Source organism: Garra rufa, chromosome 1, assembly GCF_049309525.1.
Source record: "Garra rufa chromosome 1, GarRuf1.0, whole genome shotgun sequence".
NCBI lineage: Eukaryota > Metazoa > Chordata > Actinopteri > Cypriniformes > Cyprinidae > Garra > Garra rufa.
This window is the reverse complement of record NC_133361.1, coordinates 108,127,347-108,144,849: the sequence shown is the minus strand read 5'-3', so window position 1 is coordinate 108,144,849 and position 17,503 is coordinate 108,127,347. Positions and strand designations below refer to the sequence as shown.

The following is a 17,503-nucleotide window of genomic DNA, read 5'->3' as shown; positions in this document are numbered from 1 at the left end:
TCTGACCCCATTTTAGTCTTGTAACACGGCTGATAAGGCCGATTGTTACACTTGGATGGGAGACCGCCTGGCAATACCAGGTGCTGTAAGCTTTTGCCTTTTCTTCACTATTTATATAATATGCTGGCTTTTACGGAGGCTGATCTTTAAATAGCCCACTTTTTGGAGCAGCCCTCGCTTACGGCCGTACCGCGCTGAGAGCGCCCGATCTCGTCTGATCTCGGAAGCTAAGCAGCGTCGGGCCTGCTTAGTACTTGGATGGGAGACCGCCTGGGAATACCAGGTGCTGTAAGCTTTTGCCTTTTCTTCACTATTTATATAATATGCTGGCTTTTAGAAAGACGTGTTTTACCCCTCTATTTATTACAATCATTTAAATGTATTATAGAGTTTTAAGTGTTTTACATGTTTTTTAGGCCATTTTATTACTCTTAACATTTTAAGTGAGTGTGTGTCTTTAAAAAATGGATGGTTGGCCTGCCATGTGACTAGACACATGACAGGAAGCAGGAAGTACAACTGTATAAGAGAGCAGCATGACAAACAAAGGACAGTCACCAAACTGTTGGATTGAGGAGTTGCTCATTTTAGAGCTCACCTTTCCATTCACCACCTGCAAACTTTGGATTACACTTTCTGTGGATTGTATATACACCGGTGGACACTCACATTGGACTTATCAACACACTGGGATTCTTGGACTGTTTTTAGGGTATGGACAAATGAACTGTATTCTTTTAACAGCGTTTACCTCGTTTTATCGTGTTGTTTTAAAGTCTTTTATGTGAACCTTGTAAATAAACCAAATCTATTTAAACCAATCTTCTTTTATGTCTCATTCTTTTAACCACTAGTCATCTCTCACAGTTAAATCTGACCCCATTTTAGTCTTGTAACTCGGCTGATAAGGCCGATTGTTACACTTGGATGGGAGACCGCCTGGCAATACCAGGTGCTGTAAGCTTTTGCCTTTTCTTCACTATTTATATAATATGCTGGCTTTTACGGAGGCTGATCTTTAAATGGCCCACTTTTTGGAGCAGCCCTCGCTTACGGCCATACCGCGCTGAGAGCGCCCGATCTCGTCTGATCTCGGAAGCTAAGCAGCGTCGGGCCTGCTTAGTACTTGGATGGGAGACCGCCTGGGAATACCAGGTGCTGTAAGCTTTTGCCTTTTCTTCACTATTTATATAATATGCTGGCTTTTAGAAAGACGTGTTTTACCGCTCTATTTATTACAATCATTTAAATGTATTATAGAGTTTTAAGTGTTTTACATGTTTTTTAGGCCATTTTATTACTCTTAACATTTTAAGTGAGTGTGTGTCTTTAAAAAATGGATGGTTGGCCTGCCATGTGACTAGACACATGACAGGAAGCAGGAAGTACAACTGTATAAGAGAGCAGCATGACAAACAAAGGACAGTCACCAAACTGTTGGACTGAGGAGTTGCTAATTTTAGAGCTCACCTTTCCATTCACCACCTGCAAACTTTGGATTACACTTTCTGTGGATTGTATATACACCGGTGGACACTCACATTGGACTTATCAACACACTGGGATTCTTGGACTGTTTTTAGGGTATGGACAAATGAACTGTATTCTTTTAACAGCGTTTACCTCGTTTTATCGTGTTGTTTTAAAGTCTTTTATGTGAACCTTGTAAATAAACCAAATCTATTTAAACCAATCTTCTTTTATGTCTCATTCTTTTAACCACTAGTCATCTCTCACAGTTAAATCTGACCCCATTTTAGTCTTGTAACTCGGCTGATAAGGCCGATTGTTACACTTGGATGGGAGACCGCCTGGGAATACCAGGTGCTATAAGCTTTTGCCTTTTCTTCACTATTTATATAATATGCTGGCTTTTACGGAGGCTGATCTTTAAATAGCCCACTTTTTGGAGCAGCCCTCGCTTACGGCCATACCGCGCTGAGAGCGCCCGATCTCGTCTGATCTCGGAAGCTAAGCAGCGTCGGGCCTGCTTAGTACTTGGATGGGAGACCGCCTGGGAATACCAGGTGCTGTAAGCTTTTGCCTTTTCTTCACTATTTATATAATATGCTGGCTTTTACGGAGGCTGATCTTTAAATGGCCCACTTTTTGGAGCAGCCCTCGCTTACGGCCATACAGCGCTGAGAGCGCCCGATCTCGTCTGATCTCGGAAGCTAAGCACCGTCGGGCCTGCTTAGTACTTGGAAGGGAGCCCGCCTGGGAATACCAGGTGCTGTAAGCTTTTGCCTTTTCTTCACTATTTATATAATATGCTGGCTTTTAGAAAGACGTGTTTTACCGCTCTATTTATTACAATCATTTAAATGTATTATAGAGTTTTAAGTGTTTTACATGTTTTTTAGGCCATTTTATTACTCTTAACATTTTAAGTGAGTGTGTGTCTTTAAAAAATGGATGGTTGGCCTGCCATGTGACTAGACACATGACAGGAAGCAGGAAGTACAACTGTATAAGAGAGCAGCATGACAAACAAAGGACAGTCACCAAACTGTTGGATTGAGGAGTTGCTAATTTTAGAGCTCACCTTTCCATTCACCACCTGCAAACTTTGGATTACACTTTCTGTGGATTGTATATACACCGGTGGACACTCACATTGGACTTATCAACACACTGGGATTCTTGGACTGTTTTTAGGGTATGGACAAATGAACTGTATTCTTTTAACAGCGTTTACCTCGTTTTATCGTGTTGTTTTAAAGTCTTTTATGTGAACCTTGTAAATAAACCAAATCTATTTAAACCAATCTTCTTTTATGTCTCATTCTTTTAACCACTAGTCATCTCTCACAGTTAAATCTGACCCCATTTTAGTCTTGTAACTCGGCTGATAAGGCCGATTGTTACACTTGGATGGGAGACCGCCTGGGAATACCAGGTGCTGTAAGCTTTTGCCTTTTCTTCACTATTTATATAATATGCTGGCTTTTACGGAGGCTGATCTTTAAATAGCCCACTGTTTGGAGCAGCCCTCGCTTACGGCCATACCGCGCTGAGAGCGCCCGATCTCGTCTGATCTCGGAAGCTAAGCAGCGTCGGGCCTGCTTAGTACTTGGATGGGAGACCGCCTGGGAATACCAGGTGCTGTAAGCTTTTGCCTTTTCTTCACTATTTATATAATATGCTGGCTTTTACGGAGGCTGATCTTTAAATGGCCCACTTTTTGGAGCAGCCCTCGCTTACGGCCATACCGCGCTGAGAGCGCCCGATCTCGTCTGATCTCGGAAGCTAAGCAGCGTCGGGCCTGCTTAGTACTTGGATGGGAGACCGCCTGGGAATACCAGGTGCTGTAAGCTTTTGCCTTTTCTTCACTATTTATATAATATGCTGGCTTTTAGAAAGACGTGTTTTACCGCTCTATTTATTACAATCATTTAAATGTATTATAGAGTTTTAAGTGTTTTACATGTTTTTTAGGCCATTTTATTACTCTTAACATTTTAAGTGAGTGTGTGTCTTTAAAAAATGGATGGTTGGCCTGCCATGTGACTAGACACATGACAGGAAGCAGGAAGTACAACTGTATAAGAGAGCAGCATGACAAACAAAGGACAGTCACCAAACTGTTGGATTGAGGAGTTGCTAATTTTAGAGCTCACCTTTCCATTCACCACCTGCAAACTTTGGATTACACTTTCTGTGGATTGTATATACACCGGTGGACACTCACATTGGACTTATCAACACACTGGGATTCTTGGACTGTTTTTAGGGTATGGACAAATGAACTGTATTCTTTTAACAGCGTTTACCTCTTTTTATCGTGTTGTTTTAAAGTCTTTTATGTGAACCTTGTAAATAAACCAAATCTATTTAAACCAATCTTCTTTTATGTCTCATTCTTTTAACCACTAGTCATCTCTCACAGTTAAATCTGACCCCATTTTAGTCTTGTAACTCGGCTGATAAGGCCGATTGTTACACTTGGATGGGAGACCGCCTGGGAATACCAGGTGCTGTAAGCTTTTGCCTTTTCTTCACTATTTATATAATATGCTGGCTTTTACGGAGGCTGATCTTTAAATAGCCCACTTTTTGGAGCAGCCCTCGCTTACGGCCATACCGCGCTGAGAGCGCCCGATCTCGTCTGATCTCGGAAGCTAAGCAGCGTCGGGCCTGCTTAGTACTTGGATGGGAGACCGCCTGGGAATACCAGGTGCTGTAAGCTTTTGCCTTTTCTTCACTATTTATATAATATGCTGGCTTTTAGAAAGACGTGTTTTACCGCTCTATTTATTACAATCATTTAAATGTATTATAGAGTTTTAAGTGTTTTACATGTTTTTTAGGCCATTTTATTACTCTTAACATTTTAAGTGAGTGTGTGTCTTTAAAAAATGGATGGTTGGCCTGCCATGTGACTAGACACATGACAGGAAGCAGGAAGTACAACTGTATAAGAGAGCAGCATGACAAACAAAGGACAGTCACCAAACTGTTGGATTGAGGAGTTGCTAATTTTAGAGCTCACCTTTCCATTCACCACCTGCAAACTTTGGATTACACTTTCTGTGGATTGTATATACACCGGTGGACACTCACATTGGACTTATCAACACACTGGGATTCTTGGACTGTTTTTAGGGTATGGACAAATGAACTGTATTCTTTTAACAGCGTTTACCTCGTTTTATCGTGTTGTTTTAAAGTCTTTTATGTGAACCTTGTAAATAAACCAAATCTATTTAAACCAATCTTCTTTTATGTCTCATTCTTTTAACCACTAGTCACCTCTCACAGTTAAATCTGATCCCATTTTAGTCTTGTAACTCGGCTGATAAGGCCGATTGTTACACTTGGATGGGAGACCGCCTGGGAATACCAGGTGCTGTATGCTTTTGCCTTTTCTTCACTATTTATATAATATGCTGGCTTTTACGGAGGCTGATCTTTAAATGGCCCACTTTTTGGAGCAGCCCTCGCTTACGGCCATACCGCGCTGAGAGCGCCCGATCTCGTCTGATCTCGGAAGCTAAGCAGCGTCGGGCCTGCTTAGTACTTGGATGGGAGACCGCCTGGGAATACCAGGTGCTGTAAGCTTTTGCCTTTTCTTCACTATTTATATAATATGCTGGCTTTTAGAAAGACGTGTTTTACCGCTCTATTTATTACAATCATTTAAATGTATTATAGAGTTTTAAGTGTTTTACATGTTTTTTAGGCCATTTTATTACTCTTAACATTTTAAGTGAGTGTGTGTCTTTAAAAAATGGATGGTTGGCCTGCCATGTGACTAGACACATGACAGGAAGCAGGAAGTACAACTGTATAAGAGAGCAGCATGACAAACAAAGGACAGTCACCAAACTGTTGGATTGAGGAGTTGCTAATTTTAGAGCTCACCTTTCCATTCACCACCTGCAAACTTTGGATTACACTTTCTGTGGATTGTATATACACCGGTGGACACTCACATTGGACTTATCAACACACTGGGATTCTTGGACTGTTTTTAGGGTATGGACAAATGAACTGTATTCTTTTAACAGCGTTTACCTCTTTTTATCGTGTTGTTTTAAAGTCTTTTATGTGAACCTTGTAAATAAACCAAATCTATTTAAACCAATCTTCTTTTATGTCTCATTCTTTTAACCACTAGTCATCTCTCACAGTTAAATCTGACCCCATTTTAGTCTTGTAACTCGGCTGATAAGGCCGATTGTTACACTTGGATGGGAGACCGCCTGGGAATACCAGGTGCTGTAAGCTTTTGCCTTTTCTTCACTATTTATATAATATGCTGGCTTTTACGGAGGCTGATCTTTAAATAGCCCACTTTTTGGAGCAGCCCTCGCTTACGGCCATACCGCGCTGAGAGCGCCCGATCTCGTCTGATCTTGGAAGCTAAGCAGCGTCGGGCCTGCTTAGTACTTGGATGGGAGACCGCCTGGGAATACCAGGTGCTGTAAGCTTTTGCCTTTTCTTCACTATTTATATAATATGCTGGCTTTTAGAAAGACGTGTTTTACCGCTCTATTTATTACAATCATTTAAATGTATTATAGAGTTTTAAGTGTTTTACATGTTTTTTAGGCCATTTTATTACTCTTAACATTTTAAGTGAGTGTGTGTCTTTAAAAAATGGATGGTTGGCCTGCCATGTGACTAGACACATGACAGGAAGCAGGAAGTACAACTGTATAAGAGAGCAGCATGACAAACAAAGGACAGTCACCAAACTGTTGGATTGAGGAGTTGCTAATTTTAGAGCTCACCTTTCCATTCACCACCTGCAAACTTTGGATTACACTTTCTGTGGATTGTATATACACCGGTGGACACTCACATTGGACTTATCAACACACTGGGATTCTTGGACTGTTTTTAGGGTATGGACAAATGAACTGTATTCTTTTAACAGCGTTTACCTCGTTTTATCGTGTTGTTTTAAAGTCTTTTATGTGAACCTTGTAAATAAATCAAATCTATTTAAACCAATCTTCTTTTATGTCTCATTCTTTTAACCACTAGTCACCTCTCACAGTTAAATCTGATCCCATTTTAGTCTTGTAACTCGGCTGATAAGGCCGATTGTTACACTTGGATGGGAGACCGCCTGGGAATACCAGGTGCTGTATGCTTTTGCCTTTTCTTCACTATTTATATAATATGCTGGCTTTTACGGAGGCTGATCTTTAAATGGCCCACTTTTTGGAGCAGCCCTCGCTTACGGCCATACCGCGCTGAGAGCGCCCGATCTCGTCTGATCTCGGAAGCTAAGCAGCGTCGGGCCTGCTTAGTACTTGGATGGGAGACCGCCTGGGAATACCAGGTGCTGTAAGCTTTTGCCTTTTCTTCACTATTTATATAATATGCTGGCTTTTAGAAAGACGTGTTTTACCGCTCTATTTATTACAATCATTTAAATGTATTATAGAGTTTTAAGTGTTTTACATGTTTTTTAGGCCATTTTATTACTCTTAACATTTTAAGTGAGTGTGTGTCTTTAAAAAATGGATGGTTGGCCTGCCATGTGACTAGACACATGACAGGAAGCAGGAAGTACAACTGTATAAGAGAGCAGCATGACAAACAAAGGACAGTCACCAAACTGTTGGATTGAGGAGTTGCTAATTTTAGAGCTCACCTTTCCATTCACCACCTGCAAACTTTGGATTACACTTTCTGTGGATTGTATATACACCGGTGGACACTCACATTGGACTTATCAACACACTGGGATTCTTGGACTGTTTTTAGGGTATGGACAAATGAACTGTATTCTTTTAACAGCGTTTACCTCGTTTTATCGTGTTGTTTTAAAGTCTTTTATGTGAACCTTGTAAATAAACCAAATCTATTTAAACCAATCTTCTTTTATGTCTCATTCTTTTAACCACTAGTCACCTCTCACAGTTAAATCTGATCCCATTTTAGTCTTGTAACTCGGCTGATAAGGCCGATTGTTACACTTGGATGGGAGACCGCCTGGGAATACCAGGTGCTGTAAGCTTTTGCCTTTTCTTCACTATTTATATAATATGCTGGCTTTTACGGAGGCTGATCTTTAAATAGCCCACTTTTTGGAGCAGCCCTCGCTTACGGCCATACCGCGCTGAGAGCGCCCGATCTCGTCTGATCTCGGAAGCTAAGCAGCGTCGGGCCTGCTTAGTACTTGGATGGGAGACCGCCTGGGAATACCAGGTGCTGTAAGCTTTTGCCTTTTCTTCACTATTTATATAATATGCTGGCTTTTAGAAAGACGTGTTTTACCGCTCTATTTATTACAATCATTTAAATGTATTATAGAGTTTTAAGTGTTTTACATGTTTTTTAGGCCATTTTATTACTCTTAACATTTTAAGTGAGTGTGTGTCTTTAAAAAATGGATGGTTGGCCTGCCATGTGACTAGACACATGACAGGAAGCAGGAAGTACAACTGTATAAGAGAGCAGCATGACAAACAAAGGACAGTCACCAAACTGTTGGATTGAGGAGTTGCTAATTTTAGAGCTCACCTTTCCATTCACCACCTGCAAACTTTGGATTACACTTTCTGTGGATTGTATATACACCGGTGGACACTCACATTGGACTTATCAACACACTGGGATTCTTGGACTGTTTTTAGGGTATGGACAAATGAACTGTATTCTTTTAACAGCGTTTACCTCGTTTTATCGTGTTGTTTTAAAGTCTTTTATGTGAACCTTGTAAATAAACCAAATCTATTTAAACCAATCTTCTTTTATGTCTCATTCTTTTAACCACTAGTCACCTCTCACAGTTAAATCTAATCCCATTTTAGTCTTGTAACTCGGCTGATAAGGCCGATTGTTACACTTGGATGGGAGACCGCCTGGGAATACCAGGTGCTGTAAGCTTTTGCCTTTTCTTCACTATTTATATAATATGCTGGCTTTTACGGAGGCTGATCTTTAAATAGCCCACTGTTTGGAGCAGCCCTCGCTTACGGCCATACCGCGCTGAGAGCGCCCGATCTCGTCTGATCTCGGAAGCTAAGCAGCGTCGGGCCTGCTTAGTACTTGGATGGGAGACCGCCTGGGAATACCAGGTGCTGTAAGGTTTTGCCTTTTCTTCACTATTTATATAATATGCTGGCTTTTACGGAGGCTGATCTTTAAATGGCCCACTTTTTGGAGCAGCCCTCCCTTACGGCCATACCGCGCTGAGAGCGCCCGATCTCGTCTGATCTCGGAAGCTAAGCAGCGTCGGGCCTGCTTAGTACTTGGATGGGAGACCGCCTGGGAATACCAGGTGCTGTAAGCTTTTGCCTTTTCTTCACTATTTATATAATATGCTGGCTTTTAGAAAGACGTGTTTTACCGCTCTATTTATTACAATCATTTAAATGTATTATAGAGTTTTAAGTGTTTTACATGTTTTTTAGGCCATTTTATTACTCTTAACATTGTAAGTGAGTGTGTGTCTTTAAAAAATGGATGGTTGGCCTGCCATGTGACTAGACACATGACAGGAAGCAGGAAGTACAACTGTATAAGAGAGCAGCATGACAAACAAAGGACAGTCACCAAACTGTTGGATTGAGGAGTTGCTAATTTTAGAGCTCACCTTTCCATTCACCACCTGCAAACTTTGGATTACACTTTCTGTGGATTGTATATACACCGGTGGACACTCACATTGGACTTATCAACACACTGGGATTCTTGGACTGTTTTTAGGGTATGGACAAATGAACTGTATTCTTTTAACAGCGTTTACCTCGTTTTATCGTGTTGTTTTAAAGTCTTTTATGTGAACCTTGTAAATAAACCAAATCTATTTAAACCAATCTTCTTTTATGTCTCATTCTTTTAACCACTAGTCATCTCTCACAGTTAAATCTGACCCCATTTTAGTCTTGTAACTCGGCTGATAAGGCCGATTGTTACACTTGGATGGGAGACCGCCTGGGAATACCAGGTGCTGTAAGCTTTTGCCTTTTCTTCACTATTTATATAATATGCTGGCTTTTACGGAGGCTGATCTTTAAATAGCCCACTGTTTGGAGCAGCCCTCGCTTACGGCCATACCGCGCTGAGAGCGCCCGATCTCGTCTGATCTCGGAAGCTAAGCAGCGTCGGGCCTGCTTAGTACTTGGATGGGAGACCGCCTGGGAATACCAGGTGCTGTAAGCTTTTGCCTTTTCTTCACTATTTATATAATATGCTGGCTTTTAGAAAGACGTGTTTTACCGCTCTATTTATTACAATCATTTAAATGTATTATAGAGTTTTAAGTGTTTTACATGTTTTTTAGGCCATTTTATTACTCTTAACATTTTAAGTGAGTGTGTGTCTTTAAAAAATGGATGGTTGGCCTGCCATGTGACTAGACACATGACAGGAAGCAGGAAGTACAACTGTATAAGAGAGCAGCATGACAAACAAAGGACAGTCACCAAACTGTTGGATTGAGGAGTTGCTAATTTTAGAGCTCACCTTTCCATTCACCACCTGCAAACTTTGGATTACACTTTCTGTGGATTGTATATACACCGGTGGACACTCACATTGGACTTATCAACACACTGGGATTCTTGGACTGTTTTTAGGGTATGGACAAATGAACTGTATTCTTTTAACAGCGTTTACCTCGTTTTATCGTGTTGTTTTAAAGTCTTTTATGTGAACCTTGTAAATAAACCAAATCTATTTAAACCAATCTTCTTTTATGTCTCATTCTTTTAACCACTAGTCATCTCTCACAGTTAAATCTGACCCCATTTTAGTCTTGTAACACGGCTGATAAGGCCGATTGTTACACTTGGATGGGAGACCGCCTGGCAATACCAGGTGCTGTAAGCTTTTGCCTTTTCTTCACTATTTATATAATATGCTGGCTTTTACGGAGGCTGATCTTTAAATAGCCCACTTTTTGGAGCAGCCCTCGCTTACGGCCATACCGCGCAGAGAGCGCCCGATCTCGTCTGATCTCGGAAGCTAAGCAGCGTCGGGCCTGCTTAGTACTTGGATGGGAGACCGCCTGGGAATACCAGGTGCTGTAAGCTTTTGCCTTTTCTTCACTATTTATATAATATGCTGGCTTTTAGAAAGACGTGTTTTACCGCTCTATTTATTACAATCATTTAAATGTATTATAGAGTTTTAAGTGTTTTACATGTTTTTTAGGCCATTTTATTACTCTTAACATTTTAAGTGAGTGTGTGTCTTTAAAAAATGGATGGTTGGCCTGCCATGTGACTAGACACATGACAGGAAGCAGGAAGTACAACTGTATAAGAGAGCAGCATGACAAACAAAGGACAGTCACCAAACTGTTGGATTGAGGAGTTGCTAATTTTAGAGCTCACCTTTCCATTCACCACCTGCAAACTTTGGATTACACTTTCTGTGGATTGTATATACACCGGTGGACACTCACATTGGACTTATCAACACACTGGGATTCTTGGACTGTTTTTAGGGTATGGACAAATGAACTGTATTCTTTTAACAGCGTTTACCTCGTTTTATCGTGTTGTTTTAAAGTCTTTTATGTGAACCTTGTAAATAAACCAAATCTATTTAAACCAATCTTCTTTTATGTCTCATTCTTTTAACCACTAGTCATCTCTCACAGTTAAATCTGACCCCATTTTAGTCTTGTAACTCGGCTGATAAGGCCGATTGTTACACTTGGATGGGAGACCGCCTGGGAATACCAGGTGCTGTAAGCTTTTGCCTTTTCTTCACTATTTATATAATATGCTGGCTTTTACGGAGGCTGATCTTTAAATAGCCCACTGTTTGGAGCAGCCCTCGCTTACGGCCATACCGCGCTGAGAGCGCCCGATCTCGTCTGATCTCGGAAGCTAAGCAGCGTCGGGCCTGCTTAGTACTTGGATGGGAGACCGCCTGGGAATACCAGGTGCTGTAAGCTTTTGCCTTTTCTTCACTATTTATATAATATGCTGGCTTTTAGAAAGACGTGTTTTACCCCTCTATTTATTACAATCATTTAAATGTATTATAGAGTTTTAAGTGTTTTACATGTTTTTTAGGCCATTTTATTACTCTTAACATTTTAAGTGAGTGTGTGTCTTTAAAAAATGGATGGTTGGCCTGCCATGTGACTAGACACATGACAGGAAGCAGGAAGTACAACTGTATAAGAGAGCAGCATGACAAACAAAGGACAGTCACCAAACTGTTGGATTGAGGAGTTGCTAATTTTAGAGCTCACCTTTCCATTCACCACCTGCAAACTTTGGATTACACTTTCTGTGGATTGTATATACACCGGTGGACACTCACATTGGACTTATCAACACAATGGGATTCTTGGACTGTTTTTAGGGTATGGACAAATGAACTGTATTCTTTTAACAGCGTTTACCTCGTTTTATCGTGTTGTTTTAAAGTCTTTTATGTGAACCTTGTAAATAAACCAAATCTATTTAAACCAATCTTCTTTTATGTCTCATTCTTTTAACCACTAGTCACCTCTCACAGTTAAATCTGATCCCATTTTAGTCTTGTAACTCGGCTGATAAGGCCGATTGTTACACTTGGATGGGAGACCGCCTGGGAATACCAGGTGCTGTAAGCTTTTGCCTTTTCTTCACTATTTATATAATATGCTGGCTTTTACGGAGGCTGATCTTTAAATAGCCCACTTTTTGGAGCAGCCCTCGCTTACGGCCATACCGCGCTGAGAGCGCCCGATCTCGTCTGATCTCGGAAGCTAAGCAGCGTCGGTCCTGCTTAGTACTTGGATGGGAGACCGCCTGGGAATACCAGGTGCTGTAAGCTTTTGCCTTTTCTTCACTATTTATATAATATGCTGGCTTTTAGAAAGACGTGTTTTACCGCTCTATTTATTACAATCATTTAAATGTATTATAGAGTTTTAAGTGTTTTACATGTTTTTTAGGCCATTTTATTACTCTTAACATTTTAAGTGAGTGTGTGTCTTTAAAAAATGGATGGTTGGCCTGCCATGTGACTAGACACATGACAGGAAGCAGGAAGTACAACTGTATAAGAGAGCAGCATGACAAACAAAGGACAGTCACCAAACTGTTGGATTGAGGAGTTGCTAATTTTAGAGCTCACCTTTCCATTCACCACCTGCAAACTTTGGATTACACTTTCTGTGGATTGTATATACACCGGTGGACACTCACATTGGATTTATCAACACACTGGGATTCTTGGACTGTTTTTTAGGGTATGGACAAATGAACTGTATTCTTTTAACAGCGTTTACCTCGTTTTATCGTGTTGTTTTAAAGTCTTTTATGTGAACCTTGTAAATAAACCAAATCTATTTAAACCAATCTTCTTTTATGTCTCATTCTTTTAACCACTAGTCACCTCTCACAGTTAAATCTAATCCCATTTTAGTCTTGTAACTCGGCTGATAAGGCCGATTGTTACACTTGGATGGGAGACCGCCTGGGAATACCAGGTGCTGTAAGCTTTTGCCTTTTCTTCACTATTTATATAATATGCTGGCTTTTACGGAGGCTGATCTTTAAATGGCCCACTTTTTGGAGCAGCCCTCGCTTACGGCCATACCGCGCTGAGAGCGCCCGATCTCGTCTGATCTCGGAAGCTAAGCACCGTCGGGCCTGCTTAGTACTTGGATGGGAGACCGCCTGGGAATACCAGGTGCTGTAAGCTTTTGCCTTTTCTTCACTATTTATATAATATGCTGGCTTTTAGAAAGACGTGTTTTACCGCTCTATTTATTACAATCATTTAAATGTATTATAGAGTTTTAAGTGTTTTACATGTTTTTTAGGCCATTTTATTACTCTTAACATTTTAAGTGAGTGTGTGTCTTTAAAAAATGGATGGTTGGCCTGCCATGTGACTAGACACATGACAGGAAGCAGGAAGTACAACTGTATAAGAGAGCAGCATGACAAACAAAGGACAGTCACCAAACTGTTGGATTGAGGAGTTGCTAATTTTAGAGCTCACCTTTCCATTCACCACCTGCAAACTTTGGATTACACTTTCTGTGGATTGTATATACACCGGTGGACACTCACATTGGACTTATCAACACACTGGGATTCTTGGACTGTTTTTAGGGTATGGACAAATGAACTGTATTCTTTTAACAGCGTTTACCTCGTTTTATCGTGTTGTTTTAAAGTCTTTTATGTGAACCTTGTAAATAAACCAAATCTATTTAAACCAATCTTCTTTTATGTCTCATTCTTTTAACCACTAGTCATCTCTCACAGTTAAATCTGACCCCATTTTAGTCTTGTAACTCGGCTGATAAGGCCGATTGTTACACTTGGATGGGAGACCGCCTGGGAATACCAGGTGCTGTAAGCTTTTGCCTTTTCTTCACTATTTATATAATATGCTGGCTTTTACGGAGGCTGATCTTTAAATAGCCCACTGTTTGGAGCAGCCCTCGCTTACGGCCATACCGCGCTGAGAGCGCCCGATCTCGTCTGATCTCGGAAGCTAAGCAGCGTCGGGCCTGCTTAGTACTTGGATGGGAGACCGCCTGGGAATACCAGGTGCTGTAAGCTTTTGCCTTTTCTTCACTATTTATATAATATGCTGGCTTTTACGGAGGCTGATCTTTAAATGGCCCACTTTTTGGAGCAGCCCTCGCTTACGGCCATACCGCGCTGAGAGCGCCCGATCTCGTCTGATCTCGGAAGCTAAGCAGCGTCGGGCCTGCTTAGTACTTGGATGGGAGACCGCCTGGGAATACCAGGTGCTGTAAGCTTTTGCCTTTTCTTCACTATTTATATAATATGCTGGCTTTTAGAAAGACGTGTTTTACCGCTCTATTTATTACAATCATTTAAATGTATTATAGAGTTTTAAGTGTTTTACATGTTTTTTAGGCCATTTTATTACTCTTAACATTTTAAGTGAGTGTGTGTCTTTAAAAAATGGATGGTTGGCCTGCCATGTGACTAGACACATGACAGGAAGCAGGAAGTACAACTGTATAAGAGAGCAGCATGACAAACAAAGGACAGTCACCAAACTGTTGGATTGAGGAGTTGCTAATTTTAGAGCTCACCTTTCCATTCACCACCTGCAAACTTTGGATTACACTTTCTGTGGATTGTATATACACCGGTGGACACTCACATTGGACTTATCAACACACTGGGATTCTTGGACTGTTTTTAGGGTATGGACAAATGAACTGTATTCTTTTAACATCGTTTACCTCGTTTTATCGTGTTGTTTTAAAGTCTTTTATGTGAACCTTGTAAATAAACCAAATCTATTTAAACCAATCTTCTTTTATGTCTCATTCTTTTAACCACTAGTCATCTCTCACAGTTAAATCTGACCCCATTTTAGTCTTGTAACACGGCTGATAAGGCCGATTGTTACACTTGGATGGGAGACCGCCTGGCAATACCAGGTGCTGTAAGCTTTTGCCTTTTCTTCACTATTTATATAATATGCTGGCTTTTACGGAGGCTGATCTTTAAATAGCCCACTTTTTGGAGCAGCCCTCGCTTACGGCCGTACCGCGCTGAGAGCGCCCGATCTCGTCTGATCTCGGAAGCTAAGCAGCGTCGGGCCTGCTTAGTACTTGGATGGGAGACCGCCTGGGAATACCAGGTGCTGTAAGCTTTTGCCTTTTCTTCACTATTTATATAATATGCTGGCTTTTAGAAAGACGTGTTTTACCCCTCTATTTATTACAATCATTTAAATGTATTATAGAGTTTTAAGTGTTTTACATGTTTTTTAGGCCATTTTATTACTCTTAACATTTTAAGTGAGTGTGTGTCTTTAAAAAATGGATGGTTGGCCTGCCATGTGACTAGACACATGACAGGAAGCAGGAAGTACAACTGTATAAGAGAGCAGCATGACAAACAAAGGACAGTCACCAAACTGTTGGATTGAGGAGTTGCTCATTTTAGAGCTCACCTTTCCATTCACCACCTGCAAACTTTGGATTACACTTTCTGTGGATTGTATATACACCGGTGGACACTCACATTGGACTTATCAACACACTGGGATTCTTGGACTGTTTTTAGGGTATGGACAAATGAACTGTATTCTTTTAACAGCGTTTACCTCGTTTTATCGTGTTGTTTTAAAGTCTTTTATGTGAACCTTGTAAATAAACCAAATCTATTTAAACCAATCTTCTTTTATGTCTCATTCTTTTAACCACTAGTCATCTCTCACAGTTAAATCTGACCCCATTTTAGTCTTGTAACTCGGCTGATAAGGCCGATTGTTACACTTGGATGGGAGACCGCCTGGCAATACCAGGTGCTGTAAGCTTTTGCCTTTTCTTCACTATTTATATAATATGCTGGCTTTTACGGAGGCTGATCTTTAAATGGCCCACTTTTTGGAGCAGCCCTCGCTTACGGCCATACCGCGCTGAGAGCGCCCGATCTCGTCTGATCTCGGAAGCTAAGCAGCGTCGGGCCTGCTTAGTACTTGGATGGGAGACCGCCTGGGAATACCAGGTGCTGTAAGCTTTTGCCTTTTCTTCACTATTTATATAATATGCTGGCTTTTAGAAAGACGTGTTTTACCGCTCTATTTATTACAATCATTTAAATGTATTATAGAGTTTTAAGTGTTTTACATGTTTTTTAGGCCATTTTATTACTCTTAACATTTTAAGTGAGTGTGTGTCTTTAAAAAATGGATGGTTGGCCTGCCATGTGACTAGACACATGACAGGAAGCAGGAAGTACAACTGTATAAGAGAGCAGCATGACAAACAAAGGACAGTCACCAAACTGTTGGACTGAGGAGTTGCTAATTTTAGAGCTCACCTTTCCATTCACCACCTGCAAACTTTGGATTACACTTTCTGTGGATTGTATATACACCGGTGGACACTCACATTGGACTTATCAACACACTGGGATTCTTGGACTGTTTTTAGGGTATGGACAAATGAACTGTATTCTTTTAACAGCGTTTACCTCGTTTTATCGTGTTGTTTTAAAGTCTTTTATGTGAACCTTGTAAATAAACCAAATCTATTTAAACCAATCTTCTTTTATGTCTCATTCTTTTAACCACTAGTCATCTCTCACAGTTAAATCTGACCCCATTTTAGTCTTGTAACTCGGCTGATAAGGCCGATTGTTACACTTGGATGGGAGACCGCCTGGGAATACCAGGTGCTATAAGCTTTTGCCTTTTCTTCACTATTTATATAATATGCTGGCTTTTACGGAGGCTGATCTTTAAATAGCCCACTTTTTGGAGCAGCCCTCGCTTACGGCCATACCGCGCTGAGAGCGCCCGATCTCGTCTGATCTCGGAAGCTAAGCAGCGTCGGGCCTGCTTAGTACTTGGATGGGAGACCGCCTGGGAATACCAGGTGCTGTAAGCTTTTGCCTTTTCTTCACTATTTATATAATATGCTGGCTTTTACGGAGGCTGATCTTTAAATGGCCCACTTTTTGGAGCAGCCCTCGCTTACGGCCATACAGCGCTGAGAGCGCCCGATCTCGTCTGATCTCGGAAGCTAAGCACCGTCGGGCCTGCTTAGTACTTGGAAGGGAGCCCGCCTGGGAATACCAGGTGCTGTAAGCTTTTGCCTTTTCTTCACTATTTATATAATATGCTGGCTTTTAGAAAGACGTGTTTTACCGCTCTATTTATTACAATCATTTAAATGTATTATAGAGTTTTAAGTGTTTTACATGTTTTTTAGGCCATTTTATTACTCTTAACATTTTAAGTGAGTGTGTGTCTTTAAAAAATGGATGGTTGGCCTGCCATGTGACTAGACACATGACAGGAAGCAGGAAGTACAACTGTATAAGAGAGCAGCATGACAAACAAAGGACAGTCACCAAACTGTTGGATTGAGGAGTTGCTAATTTTAGAGCTCACCTTTCCATTCACCACCTGCAAACTTTGGATTACACTTTCTGTGGATTGTATATACACCGGTGGACACTCACATTGGACTTATCAACACACTGGGATTCTTGGACTGTTTTTAGGGTATGGACAAATGAACTGTATTCTTTTAACAGCGTTTACCTCGTTTTATCGTGTTGTTTTAAAGTCTTTTATGTGAACC

The 17,503-nt window shown here is 40.9% G+C and overlaps 22 non-coding genes and 2 pseudogenes across 22 annotated transcripts; all 24 read left to right on the top strand.

Moving 5' to 3' along the window:
* Positions 1-176: 176 nt before the first annotated feature.
* Positions 177-295, top strand: LOC141317824 (5S ribosomal RNA). Its single transcript, XR_012352178.1, has one exon. It is a non-coding gene; the product is annotated as a 5S ribosomal RNA (ribosomal RNA).
* A 753-nt stretch (positions 296-1,048) lies between these two features.
* LOC141305173 (5S ribosomal RNA) lies at positions 1,049-1,167 on the top strand. Its single transcript, XR_012344357.1, has one exon. It is a non-coding gene; the product is annotated as a 5S ribosomal RNA (ribosomal RNA).
* A 753-nt stretch (positions 1,168-1,920) lies between these two features.
* LOC141305162 (5S ribosomal RNA) lies at positions 1,921-2,039 on the top strand. The gene has a single exon (XR_012344356.1). It is a non-coding gene; the product is annotated as a 5S ribosomal RNA (ribosomal RNA).
* Positions 2,040-2,123: 84 nt separating this feature from the next.
* Positions 2,124-2,242, top strand: LOC141346328 (5S ribosomal RNA; annotated as a pseudogene).
* A 753-nt stretch (positions 2,243-2,995) lies between these two features.
* On the top strand, positions 2,996-3,114 carry LOC141305151 (5S ribosomal RNA). The gene has a single exon (XR_012344355.1). It is a non-coding gene; the product is annotated as a 5S ribosomal RNA (ribosomal RNA).
* An 84-nt stretch (positions 3,115-3,198) lies between these two features.
* LOC141305140 (5S ribosomal RNA) lies at positions 3,199-3,317 on the top strand. The gene has a single exon (XR_012344354.1). It is a non-coding gene; the product is annotated as a 5S ribosomal RNA (ribosomal RNA).
* Positions 3,318-4,070: 753 nt separating this feature from the next.
* On the top strand, positions 4,071-4,189 carry LOC141305129 (5S ribosomal RNA). Its single transcript, XR_012344353.1, has one exon. It is a non-coding gene; the product is annotated as a 5S ribosomal RNA (ribosomal RNA).
* A 753-nt stretch (positions 4,190-4,942) lies between these two features.
* Positions 4,943-5,061, top strand: LOC141305107 (5S ribosomal RNA). Its single transcript, XR_012344351.1, has one exon. It is a non-coding gene; the product is annotated as a 5S ribosomal RNA (ribosomal RNA).
* Positions 5,062-5,814: 753 nt separating this feature from the next.
* On the top strand, positions 5,815-5,933 carry LOC141317972 (5S ribosomal RNA). The gene has a single exon (XR_012352317.1). It is a non-coding gene; the product is annotated as a 5S ribosomal RNA (ribosomal RNA).
* A 753-nt stretch (positions 5,934-6,686) lies between these two features.
* Positions 6,687-6,805, top strand: LOC141305096 (5S ribosomal RNA). The gene has a single exon (XR_012344350.1). It is a non-coding gene; the product is annotated as a 5S ribosomal RNA (ribosomal RNA).
* A 753-nt stretch (positions 6,806-7,558) lies between these two features.
* LOC141305085 (5S ribosomal RNA) lies at positions 7,559-7,677 on the top strand. Its single transcript, XR_012344349.1, has one exon. It is a non-coding gene; the product is annotated as a 5S ribosomal RNA (ribosomal RNA).
* Positions 7,678-8,430: 753 nt separating this feature from the next.
* Positions 8,431-8,549, top strand: LOC141318309 (5S ribosomal RNA). The gene has a single exon (XR_012352632.1). It is a non-coding gene; the product is annotated as a 5S ribosomal RNA (ribosomal RNA).
* An 84-nt stretch (positions 8,550-8,633) lies between these two features.
* LOC141318317 (5S ribosomal RNA) lies at positions 8,634-8,752 on the top strand. The gene has a single exon (XR_012352640.1). It is a non-coding gene; the product is annotated as a 5S ribosomal RNA (ribosomal RNA).
* A 753-nt stretch (positions 8,753-9,505) lies between these two features.
* On the top strand, positions 9,506-9,624 carry LOC141305074 (5S ribosomal RNA). The gene has a single exon (XR_012344348.1). It is a non-coding gene; the product is annotated as a 5S ribosomal RNA (ribosomal RNA).
* A 753-nt stretch (positions 9,625-10,377) lies between these two features.
* Positions 10,378-10,496, top strand: LOC141318128 (5S ribosomal RNA). Its single transcript, XR_012352462.1, has one exon. It is a non-coding gene; the product is annotated as a 5S ribosomal RNA (ribosomal RNA).
* A 753-nt stretch (positions 10,497-11,249) lies between these two features.
* LOC141305063 (5S ribosomal RNA) lies at positions 11,250-11,368 on the top strand. Its single transcript, XR_012344347.1, has one exon. It is a non-coding gene; the product is annotated as a 5S ribosomal RNA (ribosomal RNA).
* Positions 11,369-12,121: 753 nt separating this feature from the next.
* Positions 12,122-12,240, top strand: LOC141318188 (5S ribosomal RNA). Its single transcript, XR_012352519.1, has one exon. It is a non-coding gene; the product is annotated as a 5S ribosomal RNA (ribosomal RNA).
* Positions 12,241-12,994: 754 nt separating this feature from the next.
* LOC141318129 (5S ribosomal RNA) lies at positions 12,995-13,113 on the top strand. Its single transcript, XR_012352463.1, has one exon. It is a non-coding gene; the product is annotated as a 5S ribosomal RNA (ribosomal RNA).
* Positions 13,114-13,866: 753 nt separating this feature from the next.
* Positions 13,867-13,985, top strand: LOC141305052 (5S ribosomal RNA). The gene has a single exon (XR_012344346.1). It is a non-coding gene; the product is annotated as a 5S ribosomal RNA (ribosomal RNA).
* An 84-nt stretch (positions 13,986-14,069) lies between these two features.
* LOC141305040 (5S ribosomal RNA) lies at positions 14,070-14,188 on the top strand. The gene has a single exon (XR_012344345.1). It is a non-coding gene; the product is annotated as a 5S ribosomal RNA (ribosomal RNA).
* A 753-nt stretch (positions 14,189-14,941) lies between these two features.
* Positions 14,942-15,060, top strand: LOC141317823 (5S ribosomal RNA). Its single transcript, XR_012352177.1, has one exon. It is a non-coding gene; the product is annotated as a 5S ribosomal RNA (ribosomal RNA).
* Positions 15,061-15,813: 753 nt separating this feature from the next.
* Positions 15,814-15,932, top strand: LOC141305029 (5S ribosomal RNA). Its single transcript, XR_012344344.1, has one exon. It is a non-coding gene; the product is annotated as a 5S ribosomal RNA (ribosomal RNA).
* A 753-nt stretch (positions 15,933-16,685) lies between these two features.
* On the top strand, positions 16,686-16,804 carry LOC141305018 (5S ribosomal RNA). The gene has a single exon (XR_012344343.1). It is a non-coding gene; the product is annotated as a 5S ribosomal RNA (ribosomal RNA).
* Positions 16,805-16,888: 84 nt separating this feature from the next.
* Positions 16,889-17,007, top strand: LOC141346321 (5S ribosomal RNA; annotated as a pseudogene).
* Positions 17,008-17,503: the final 496 nt, after the last annotated feature.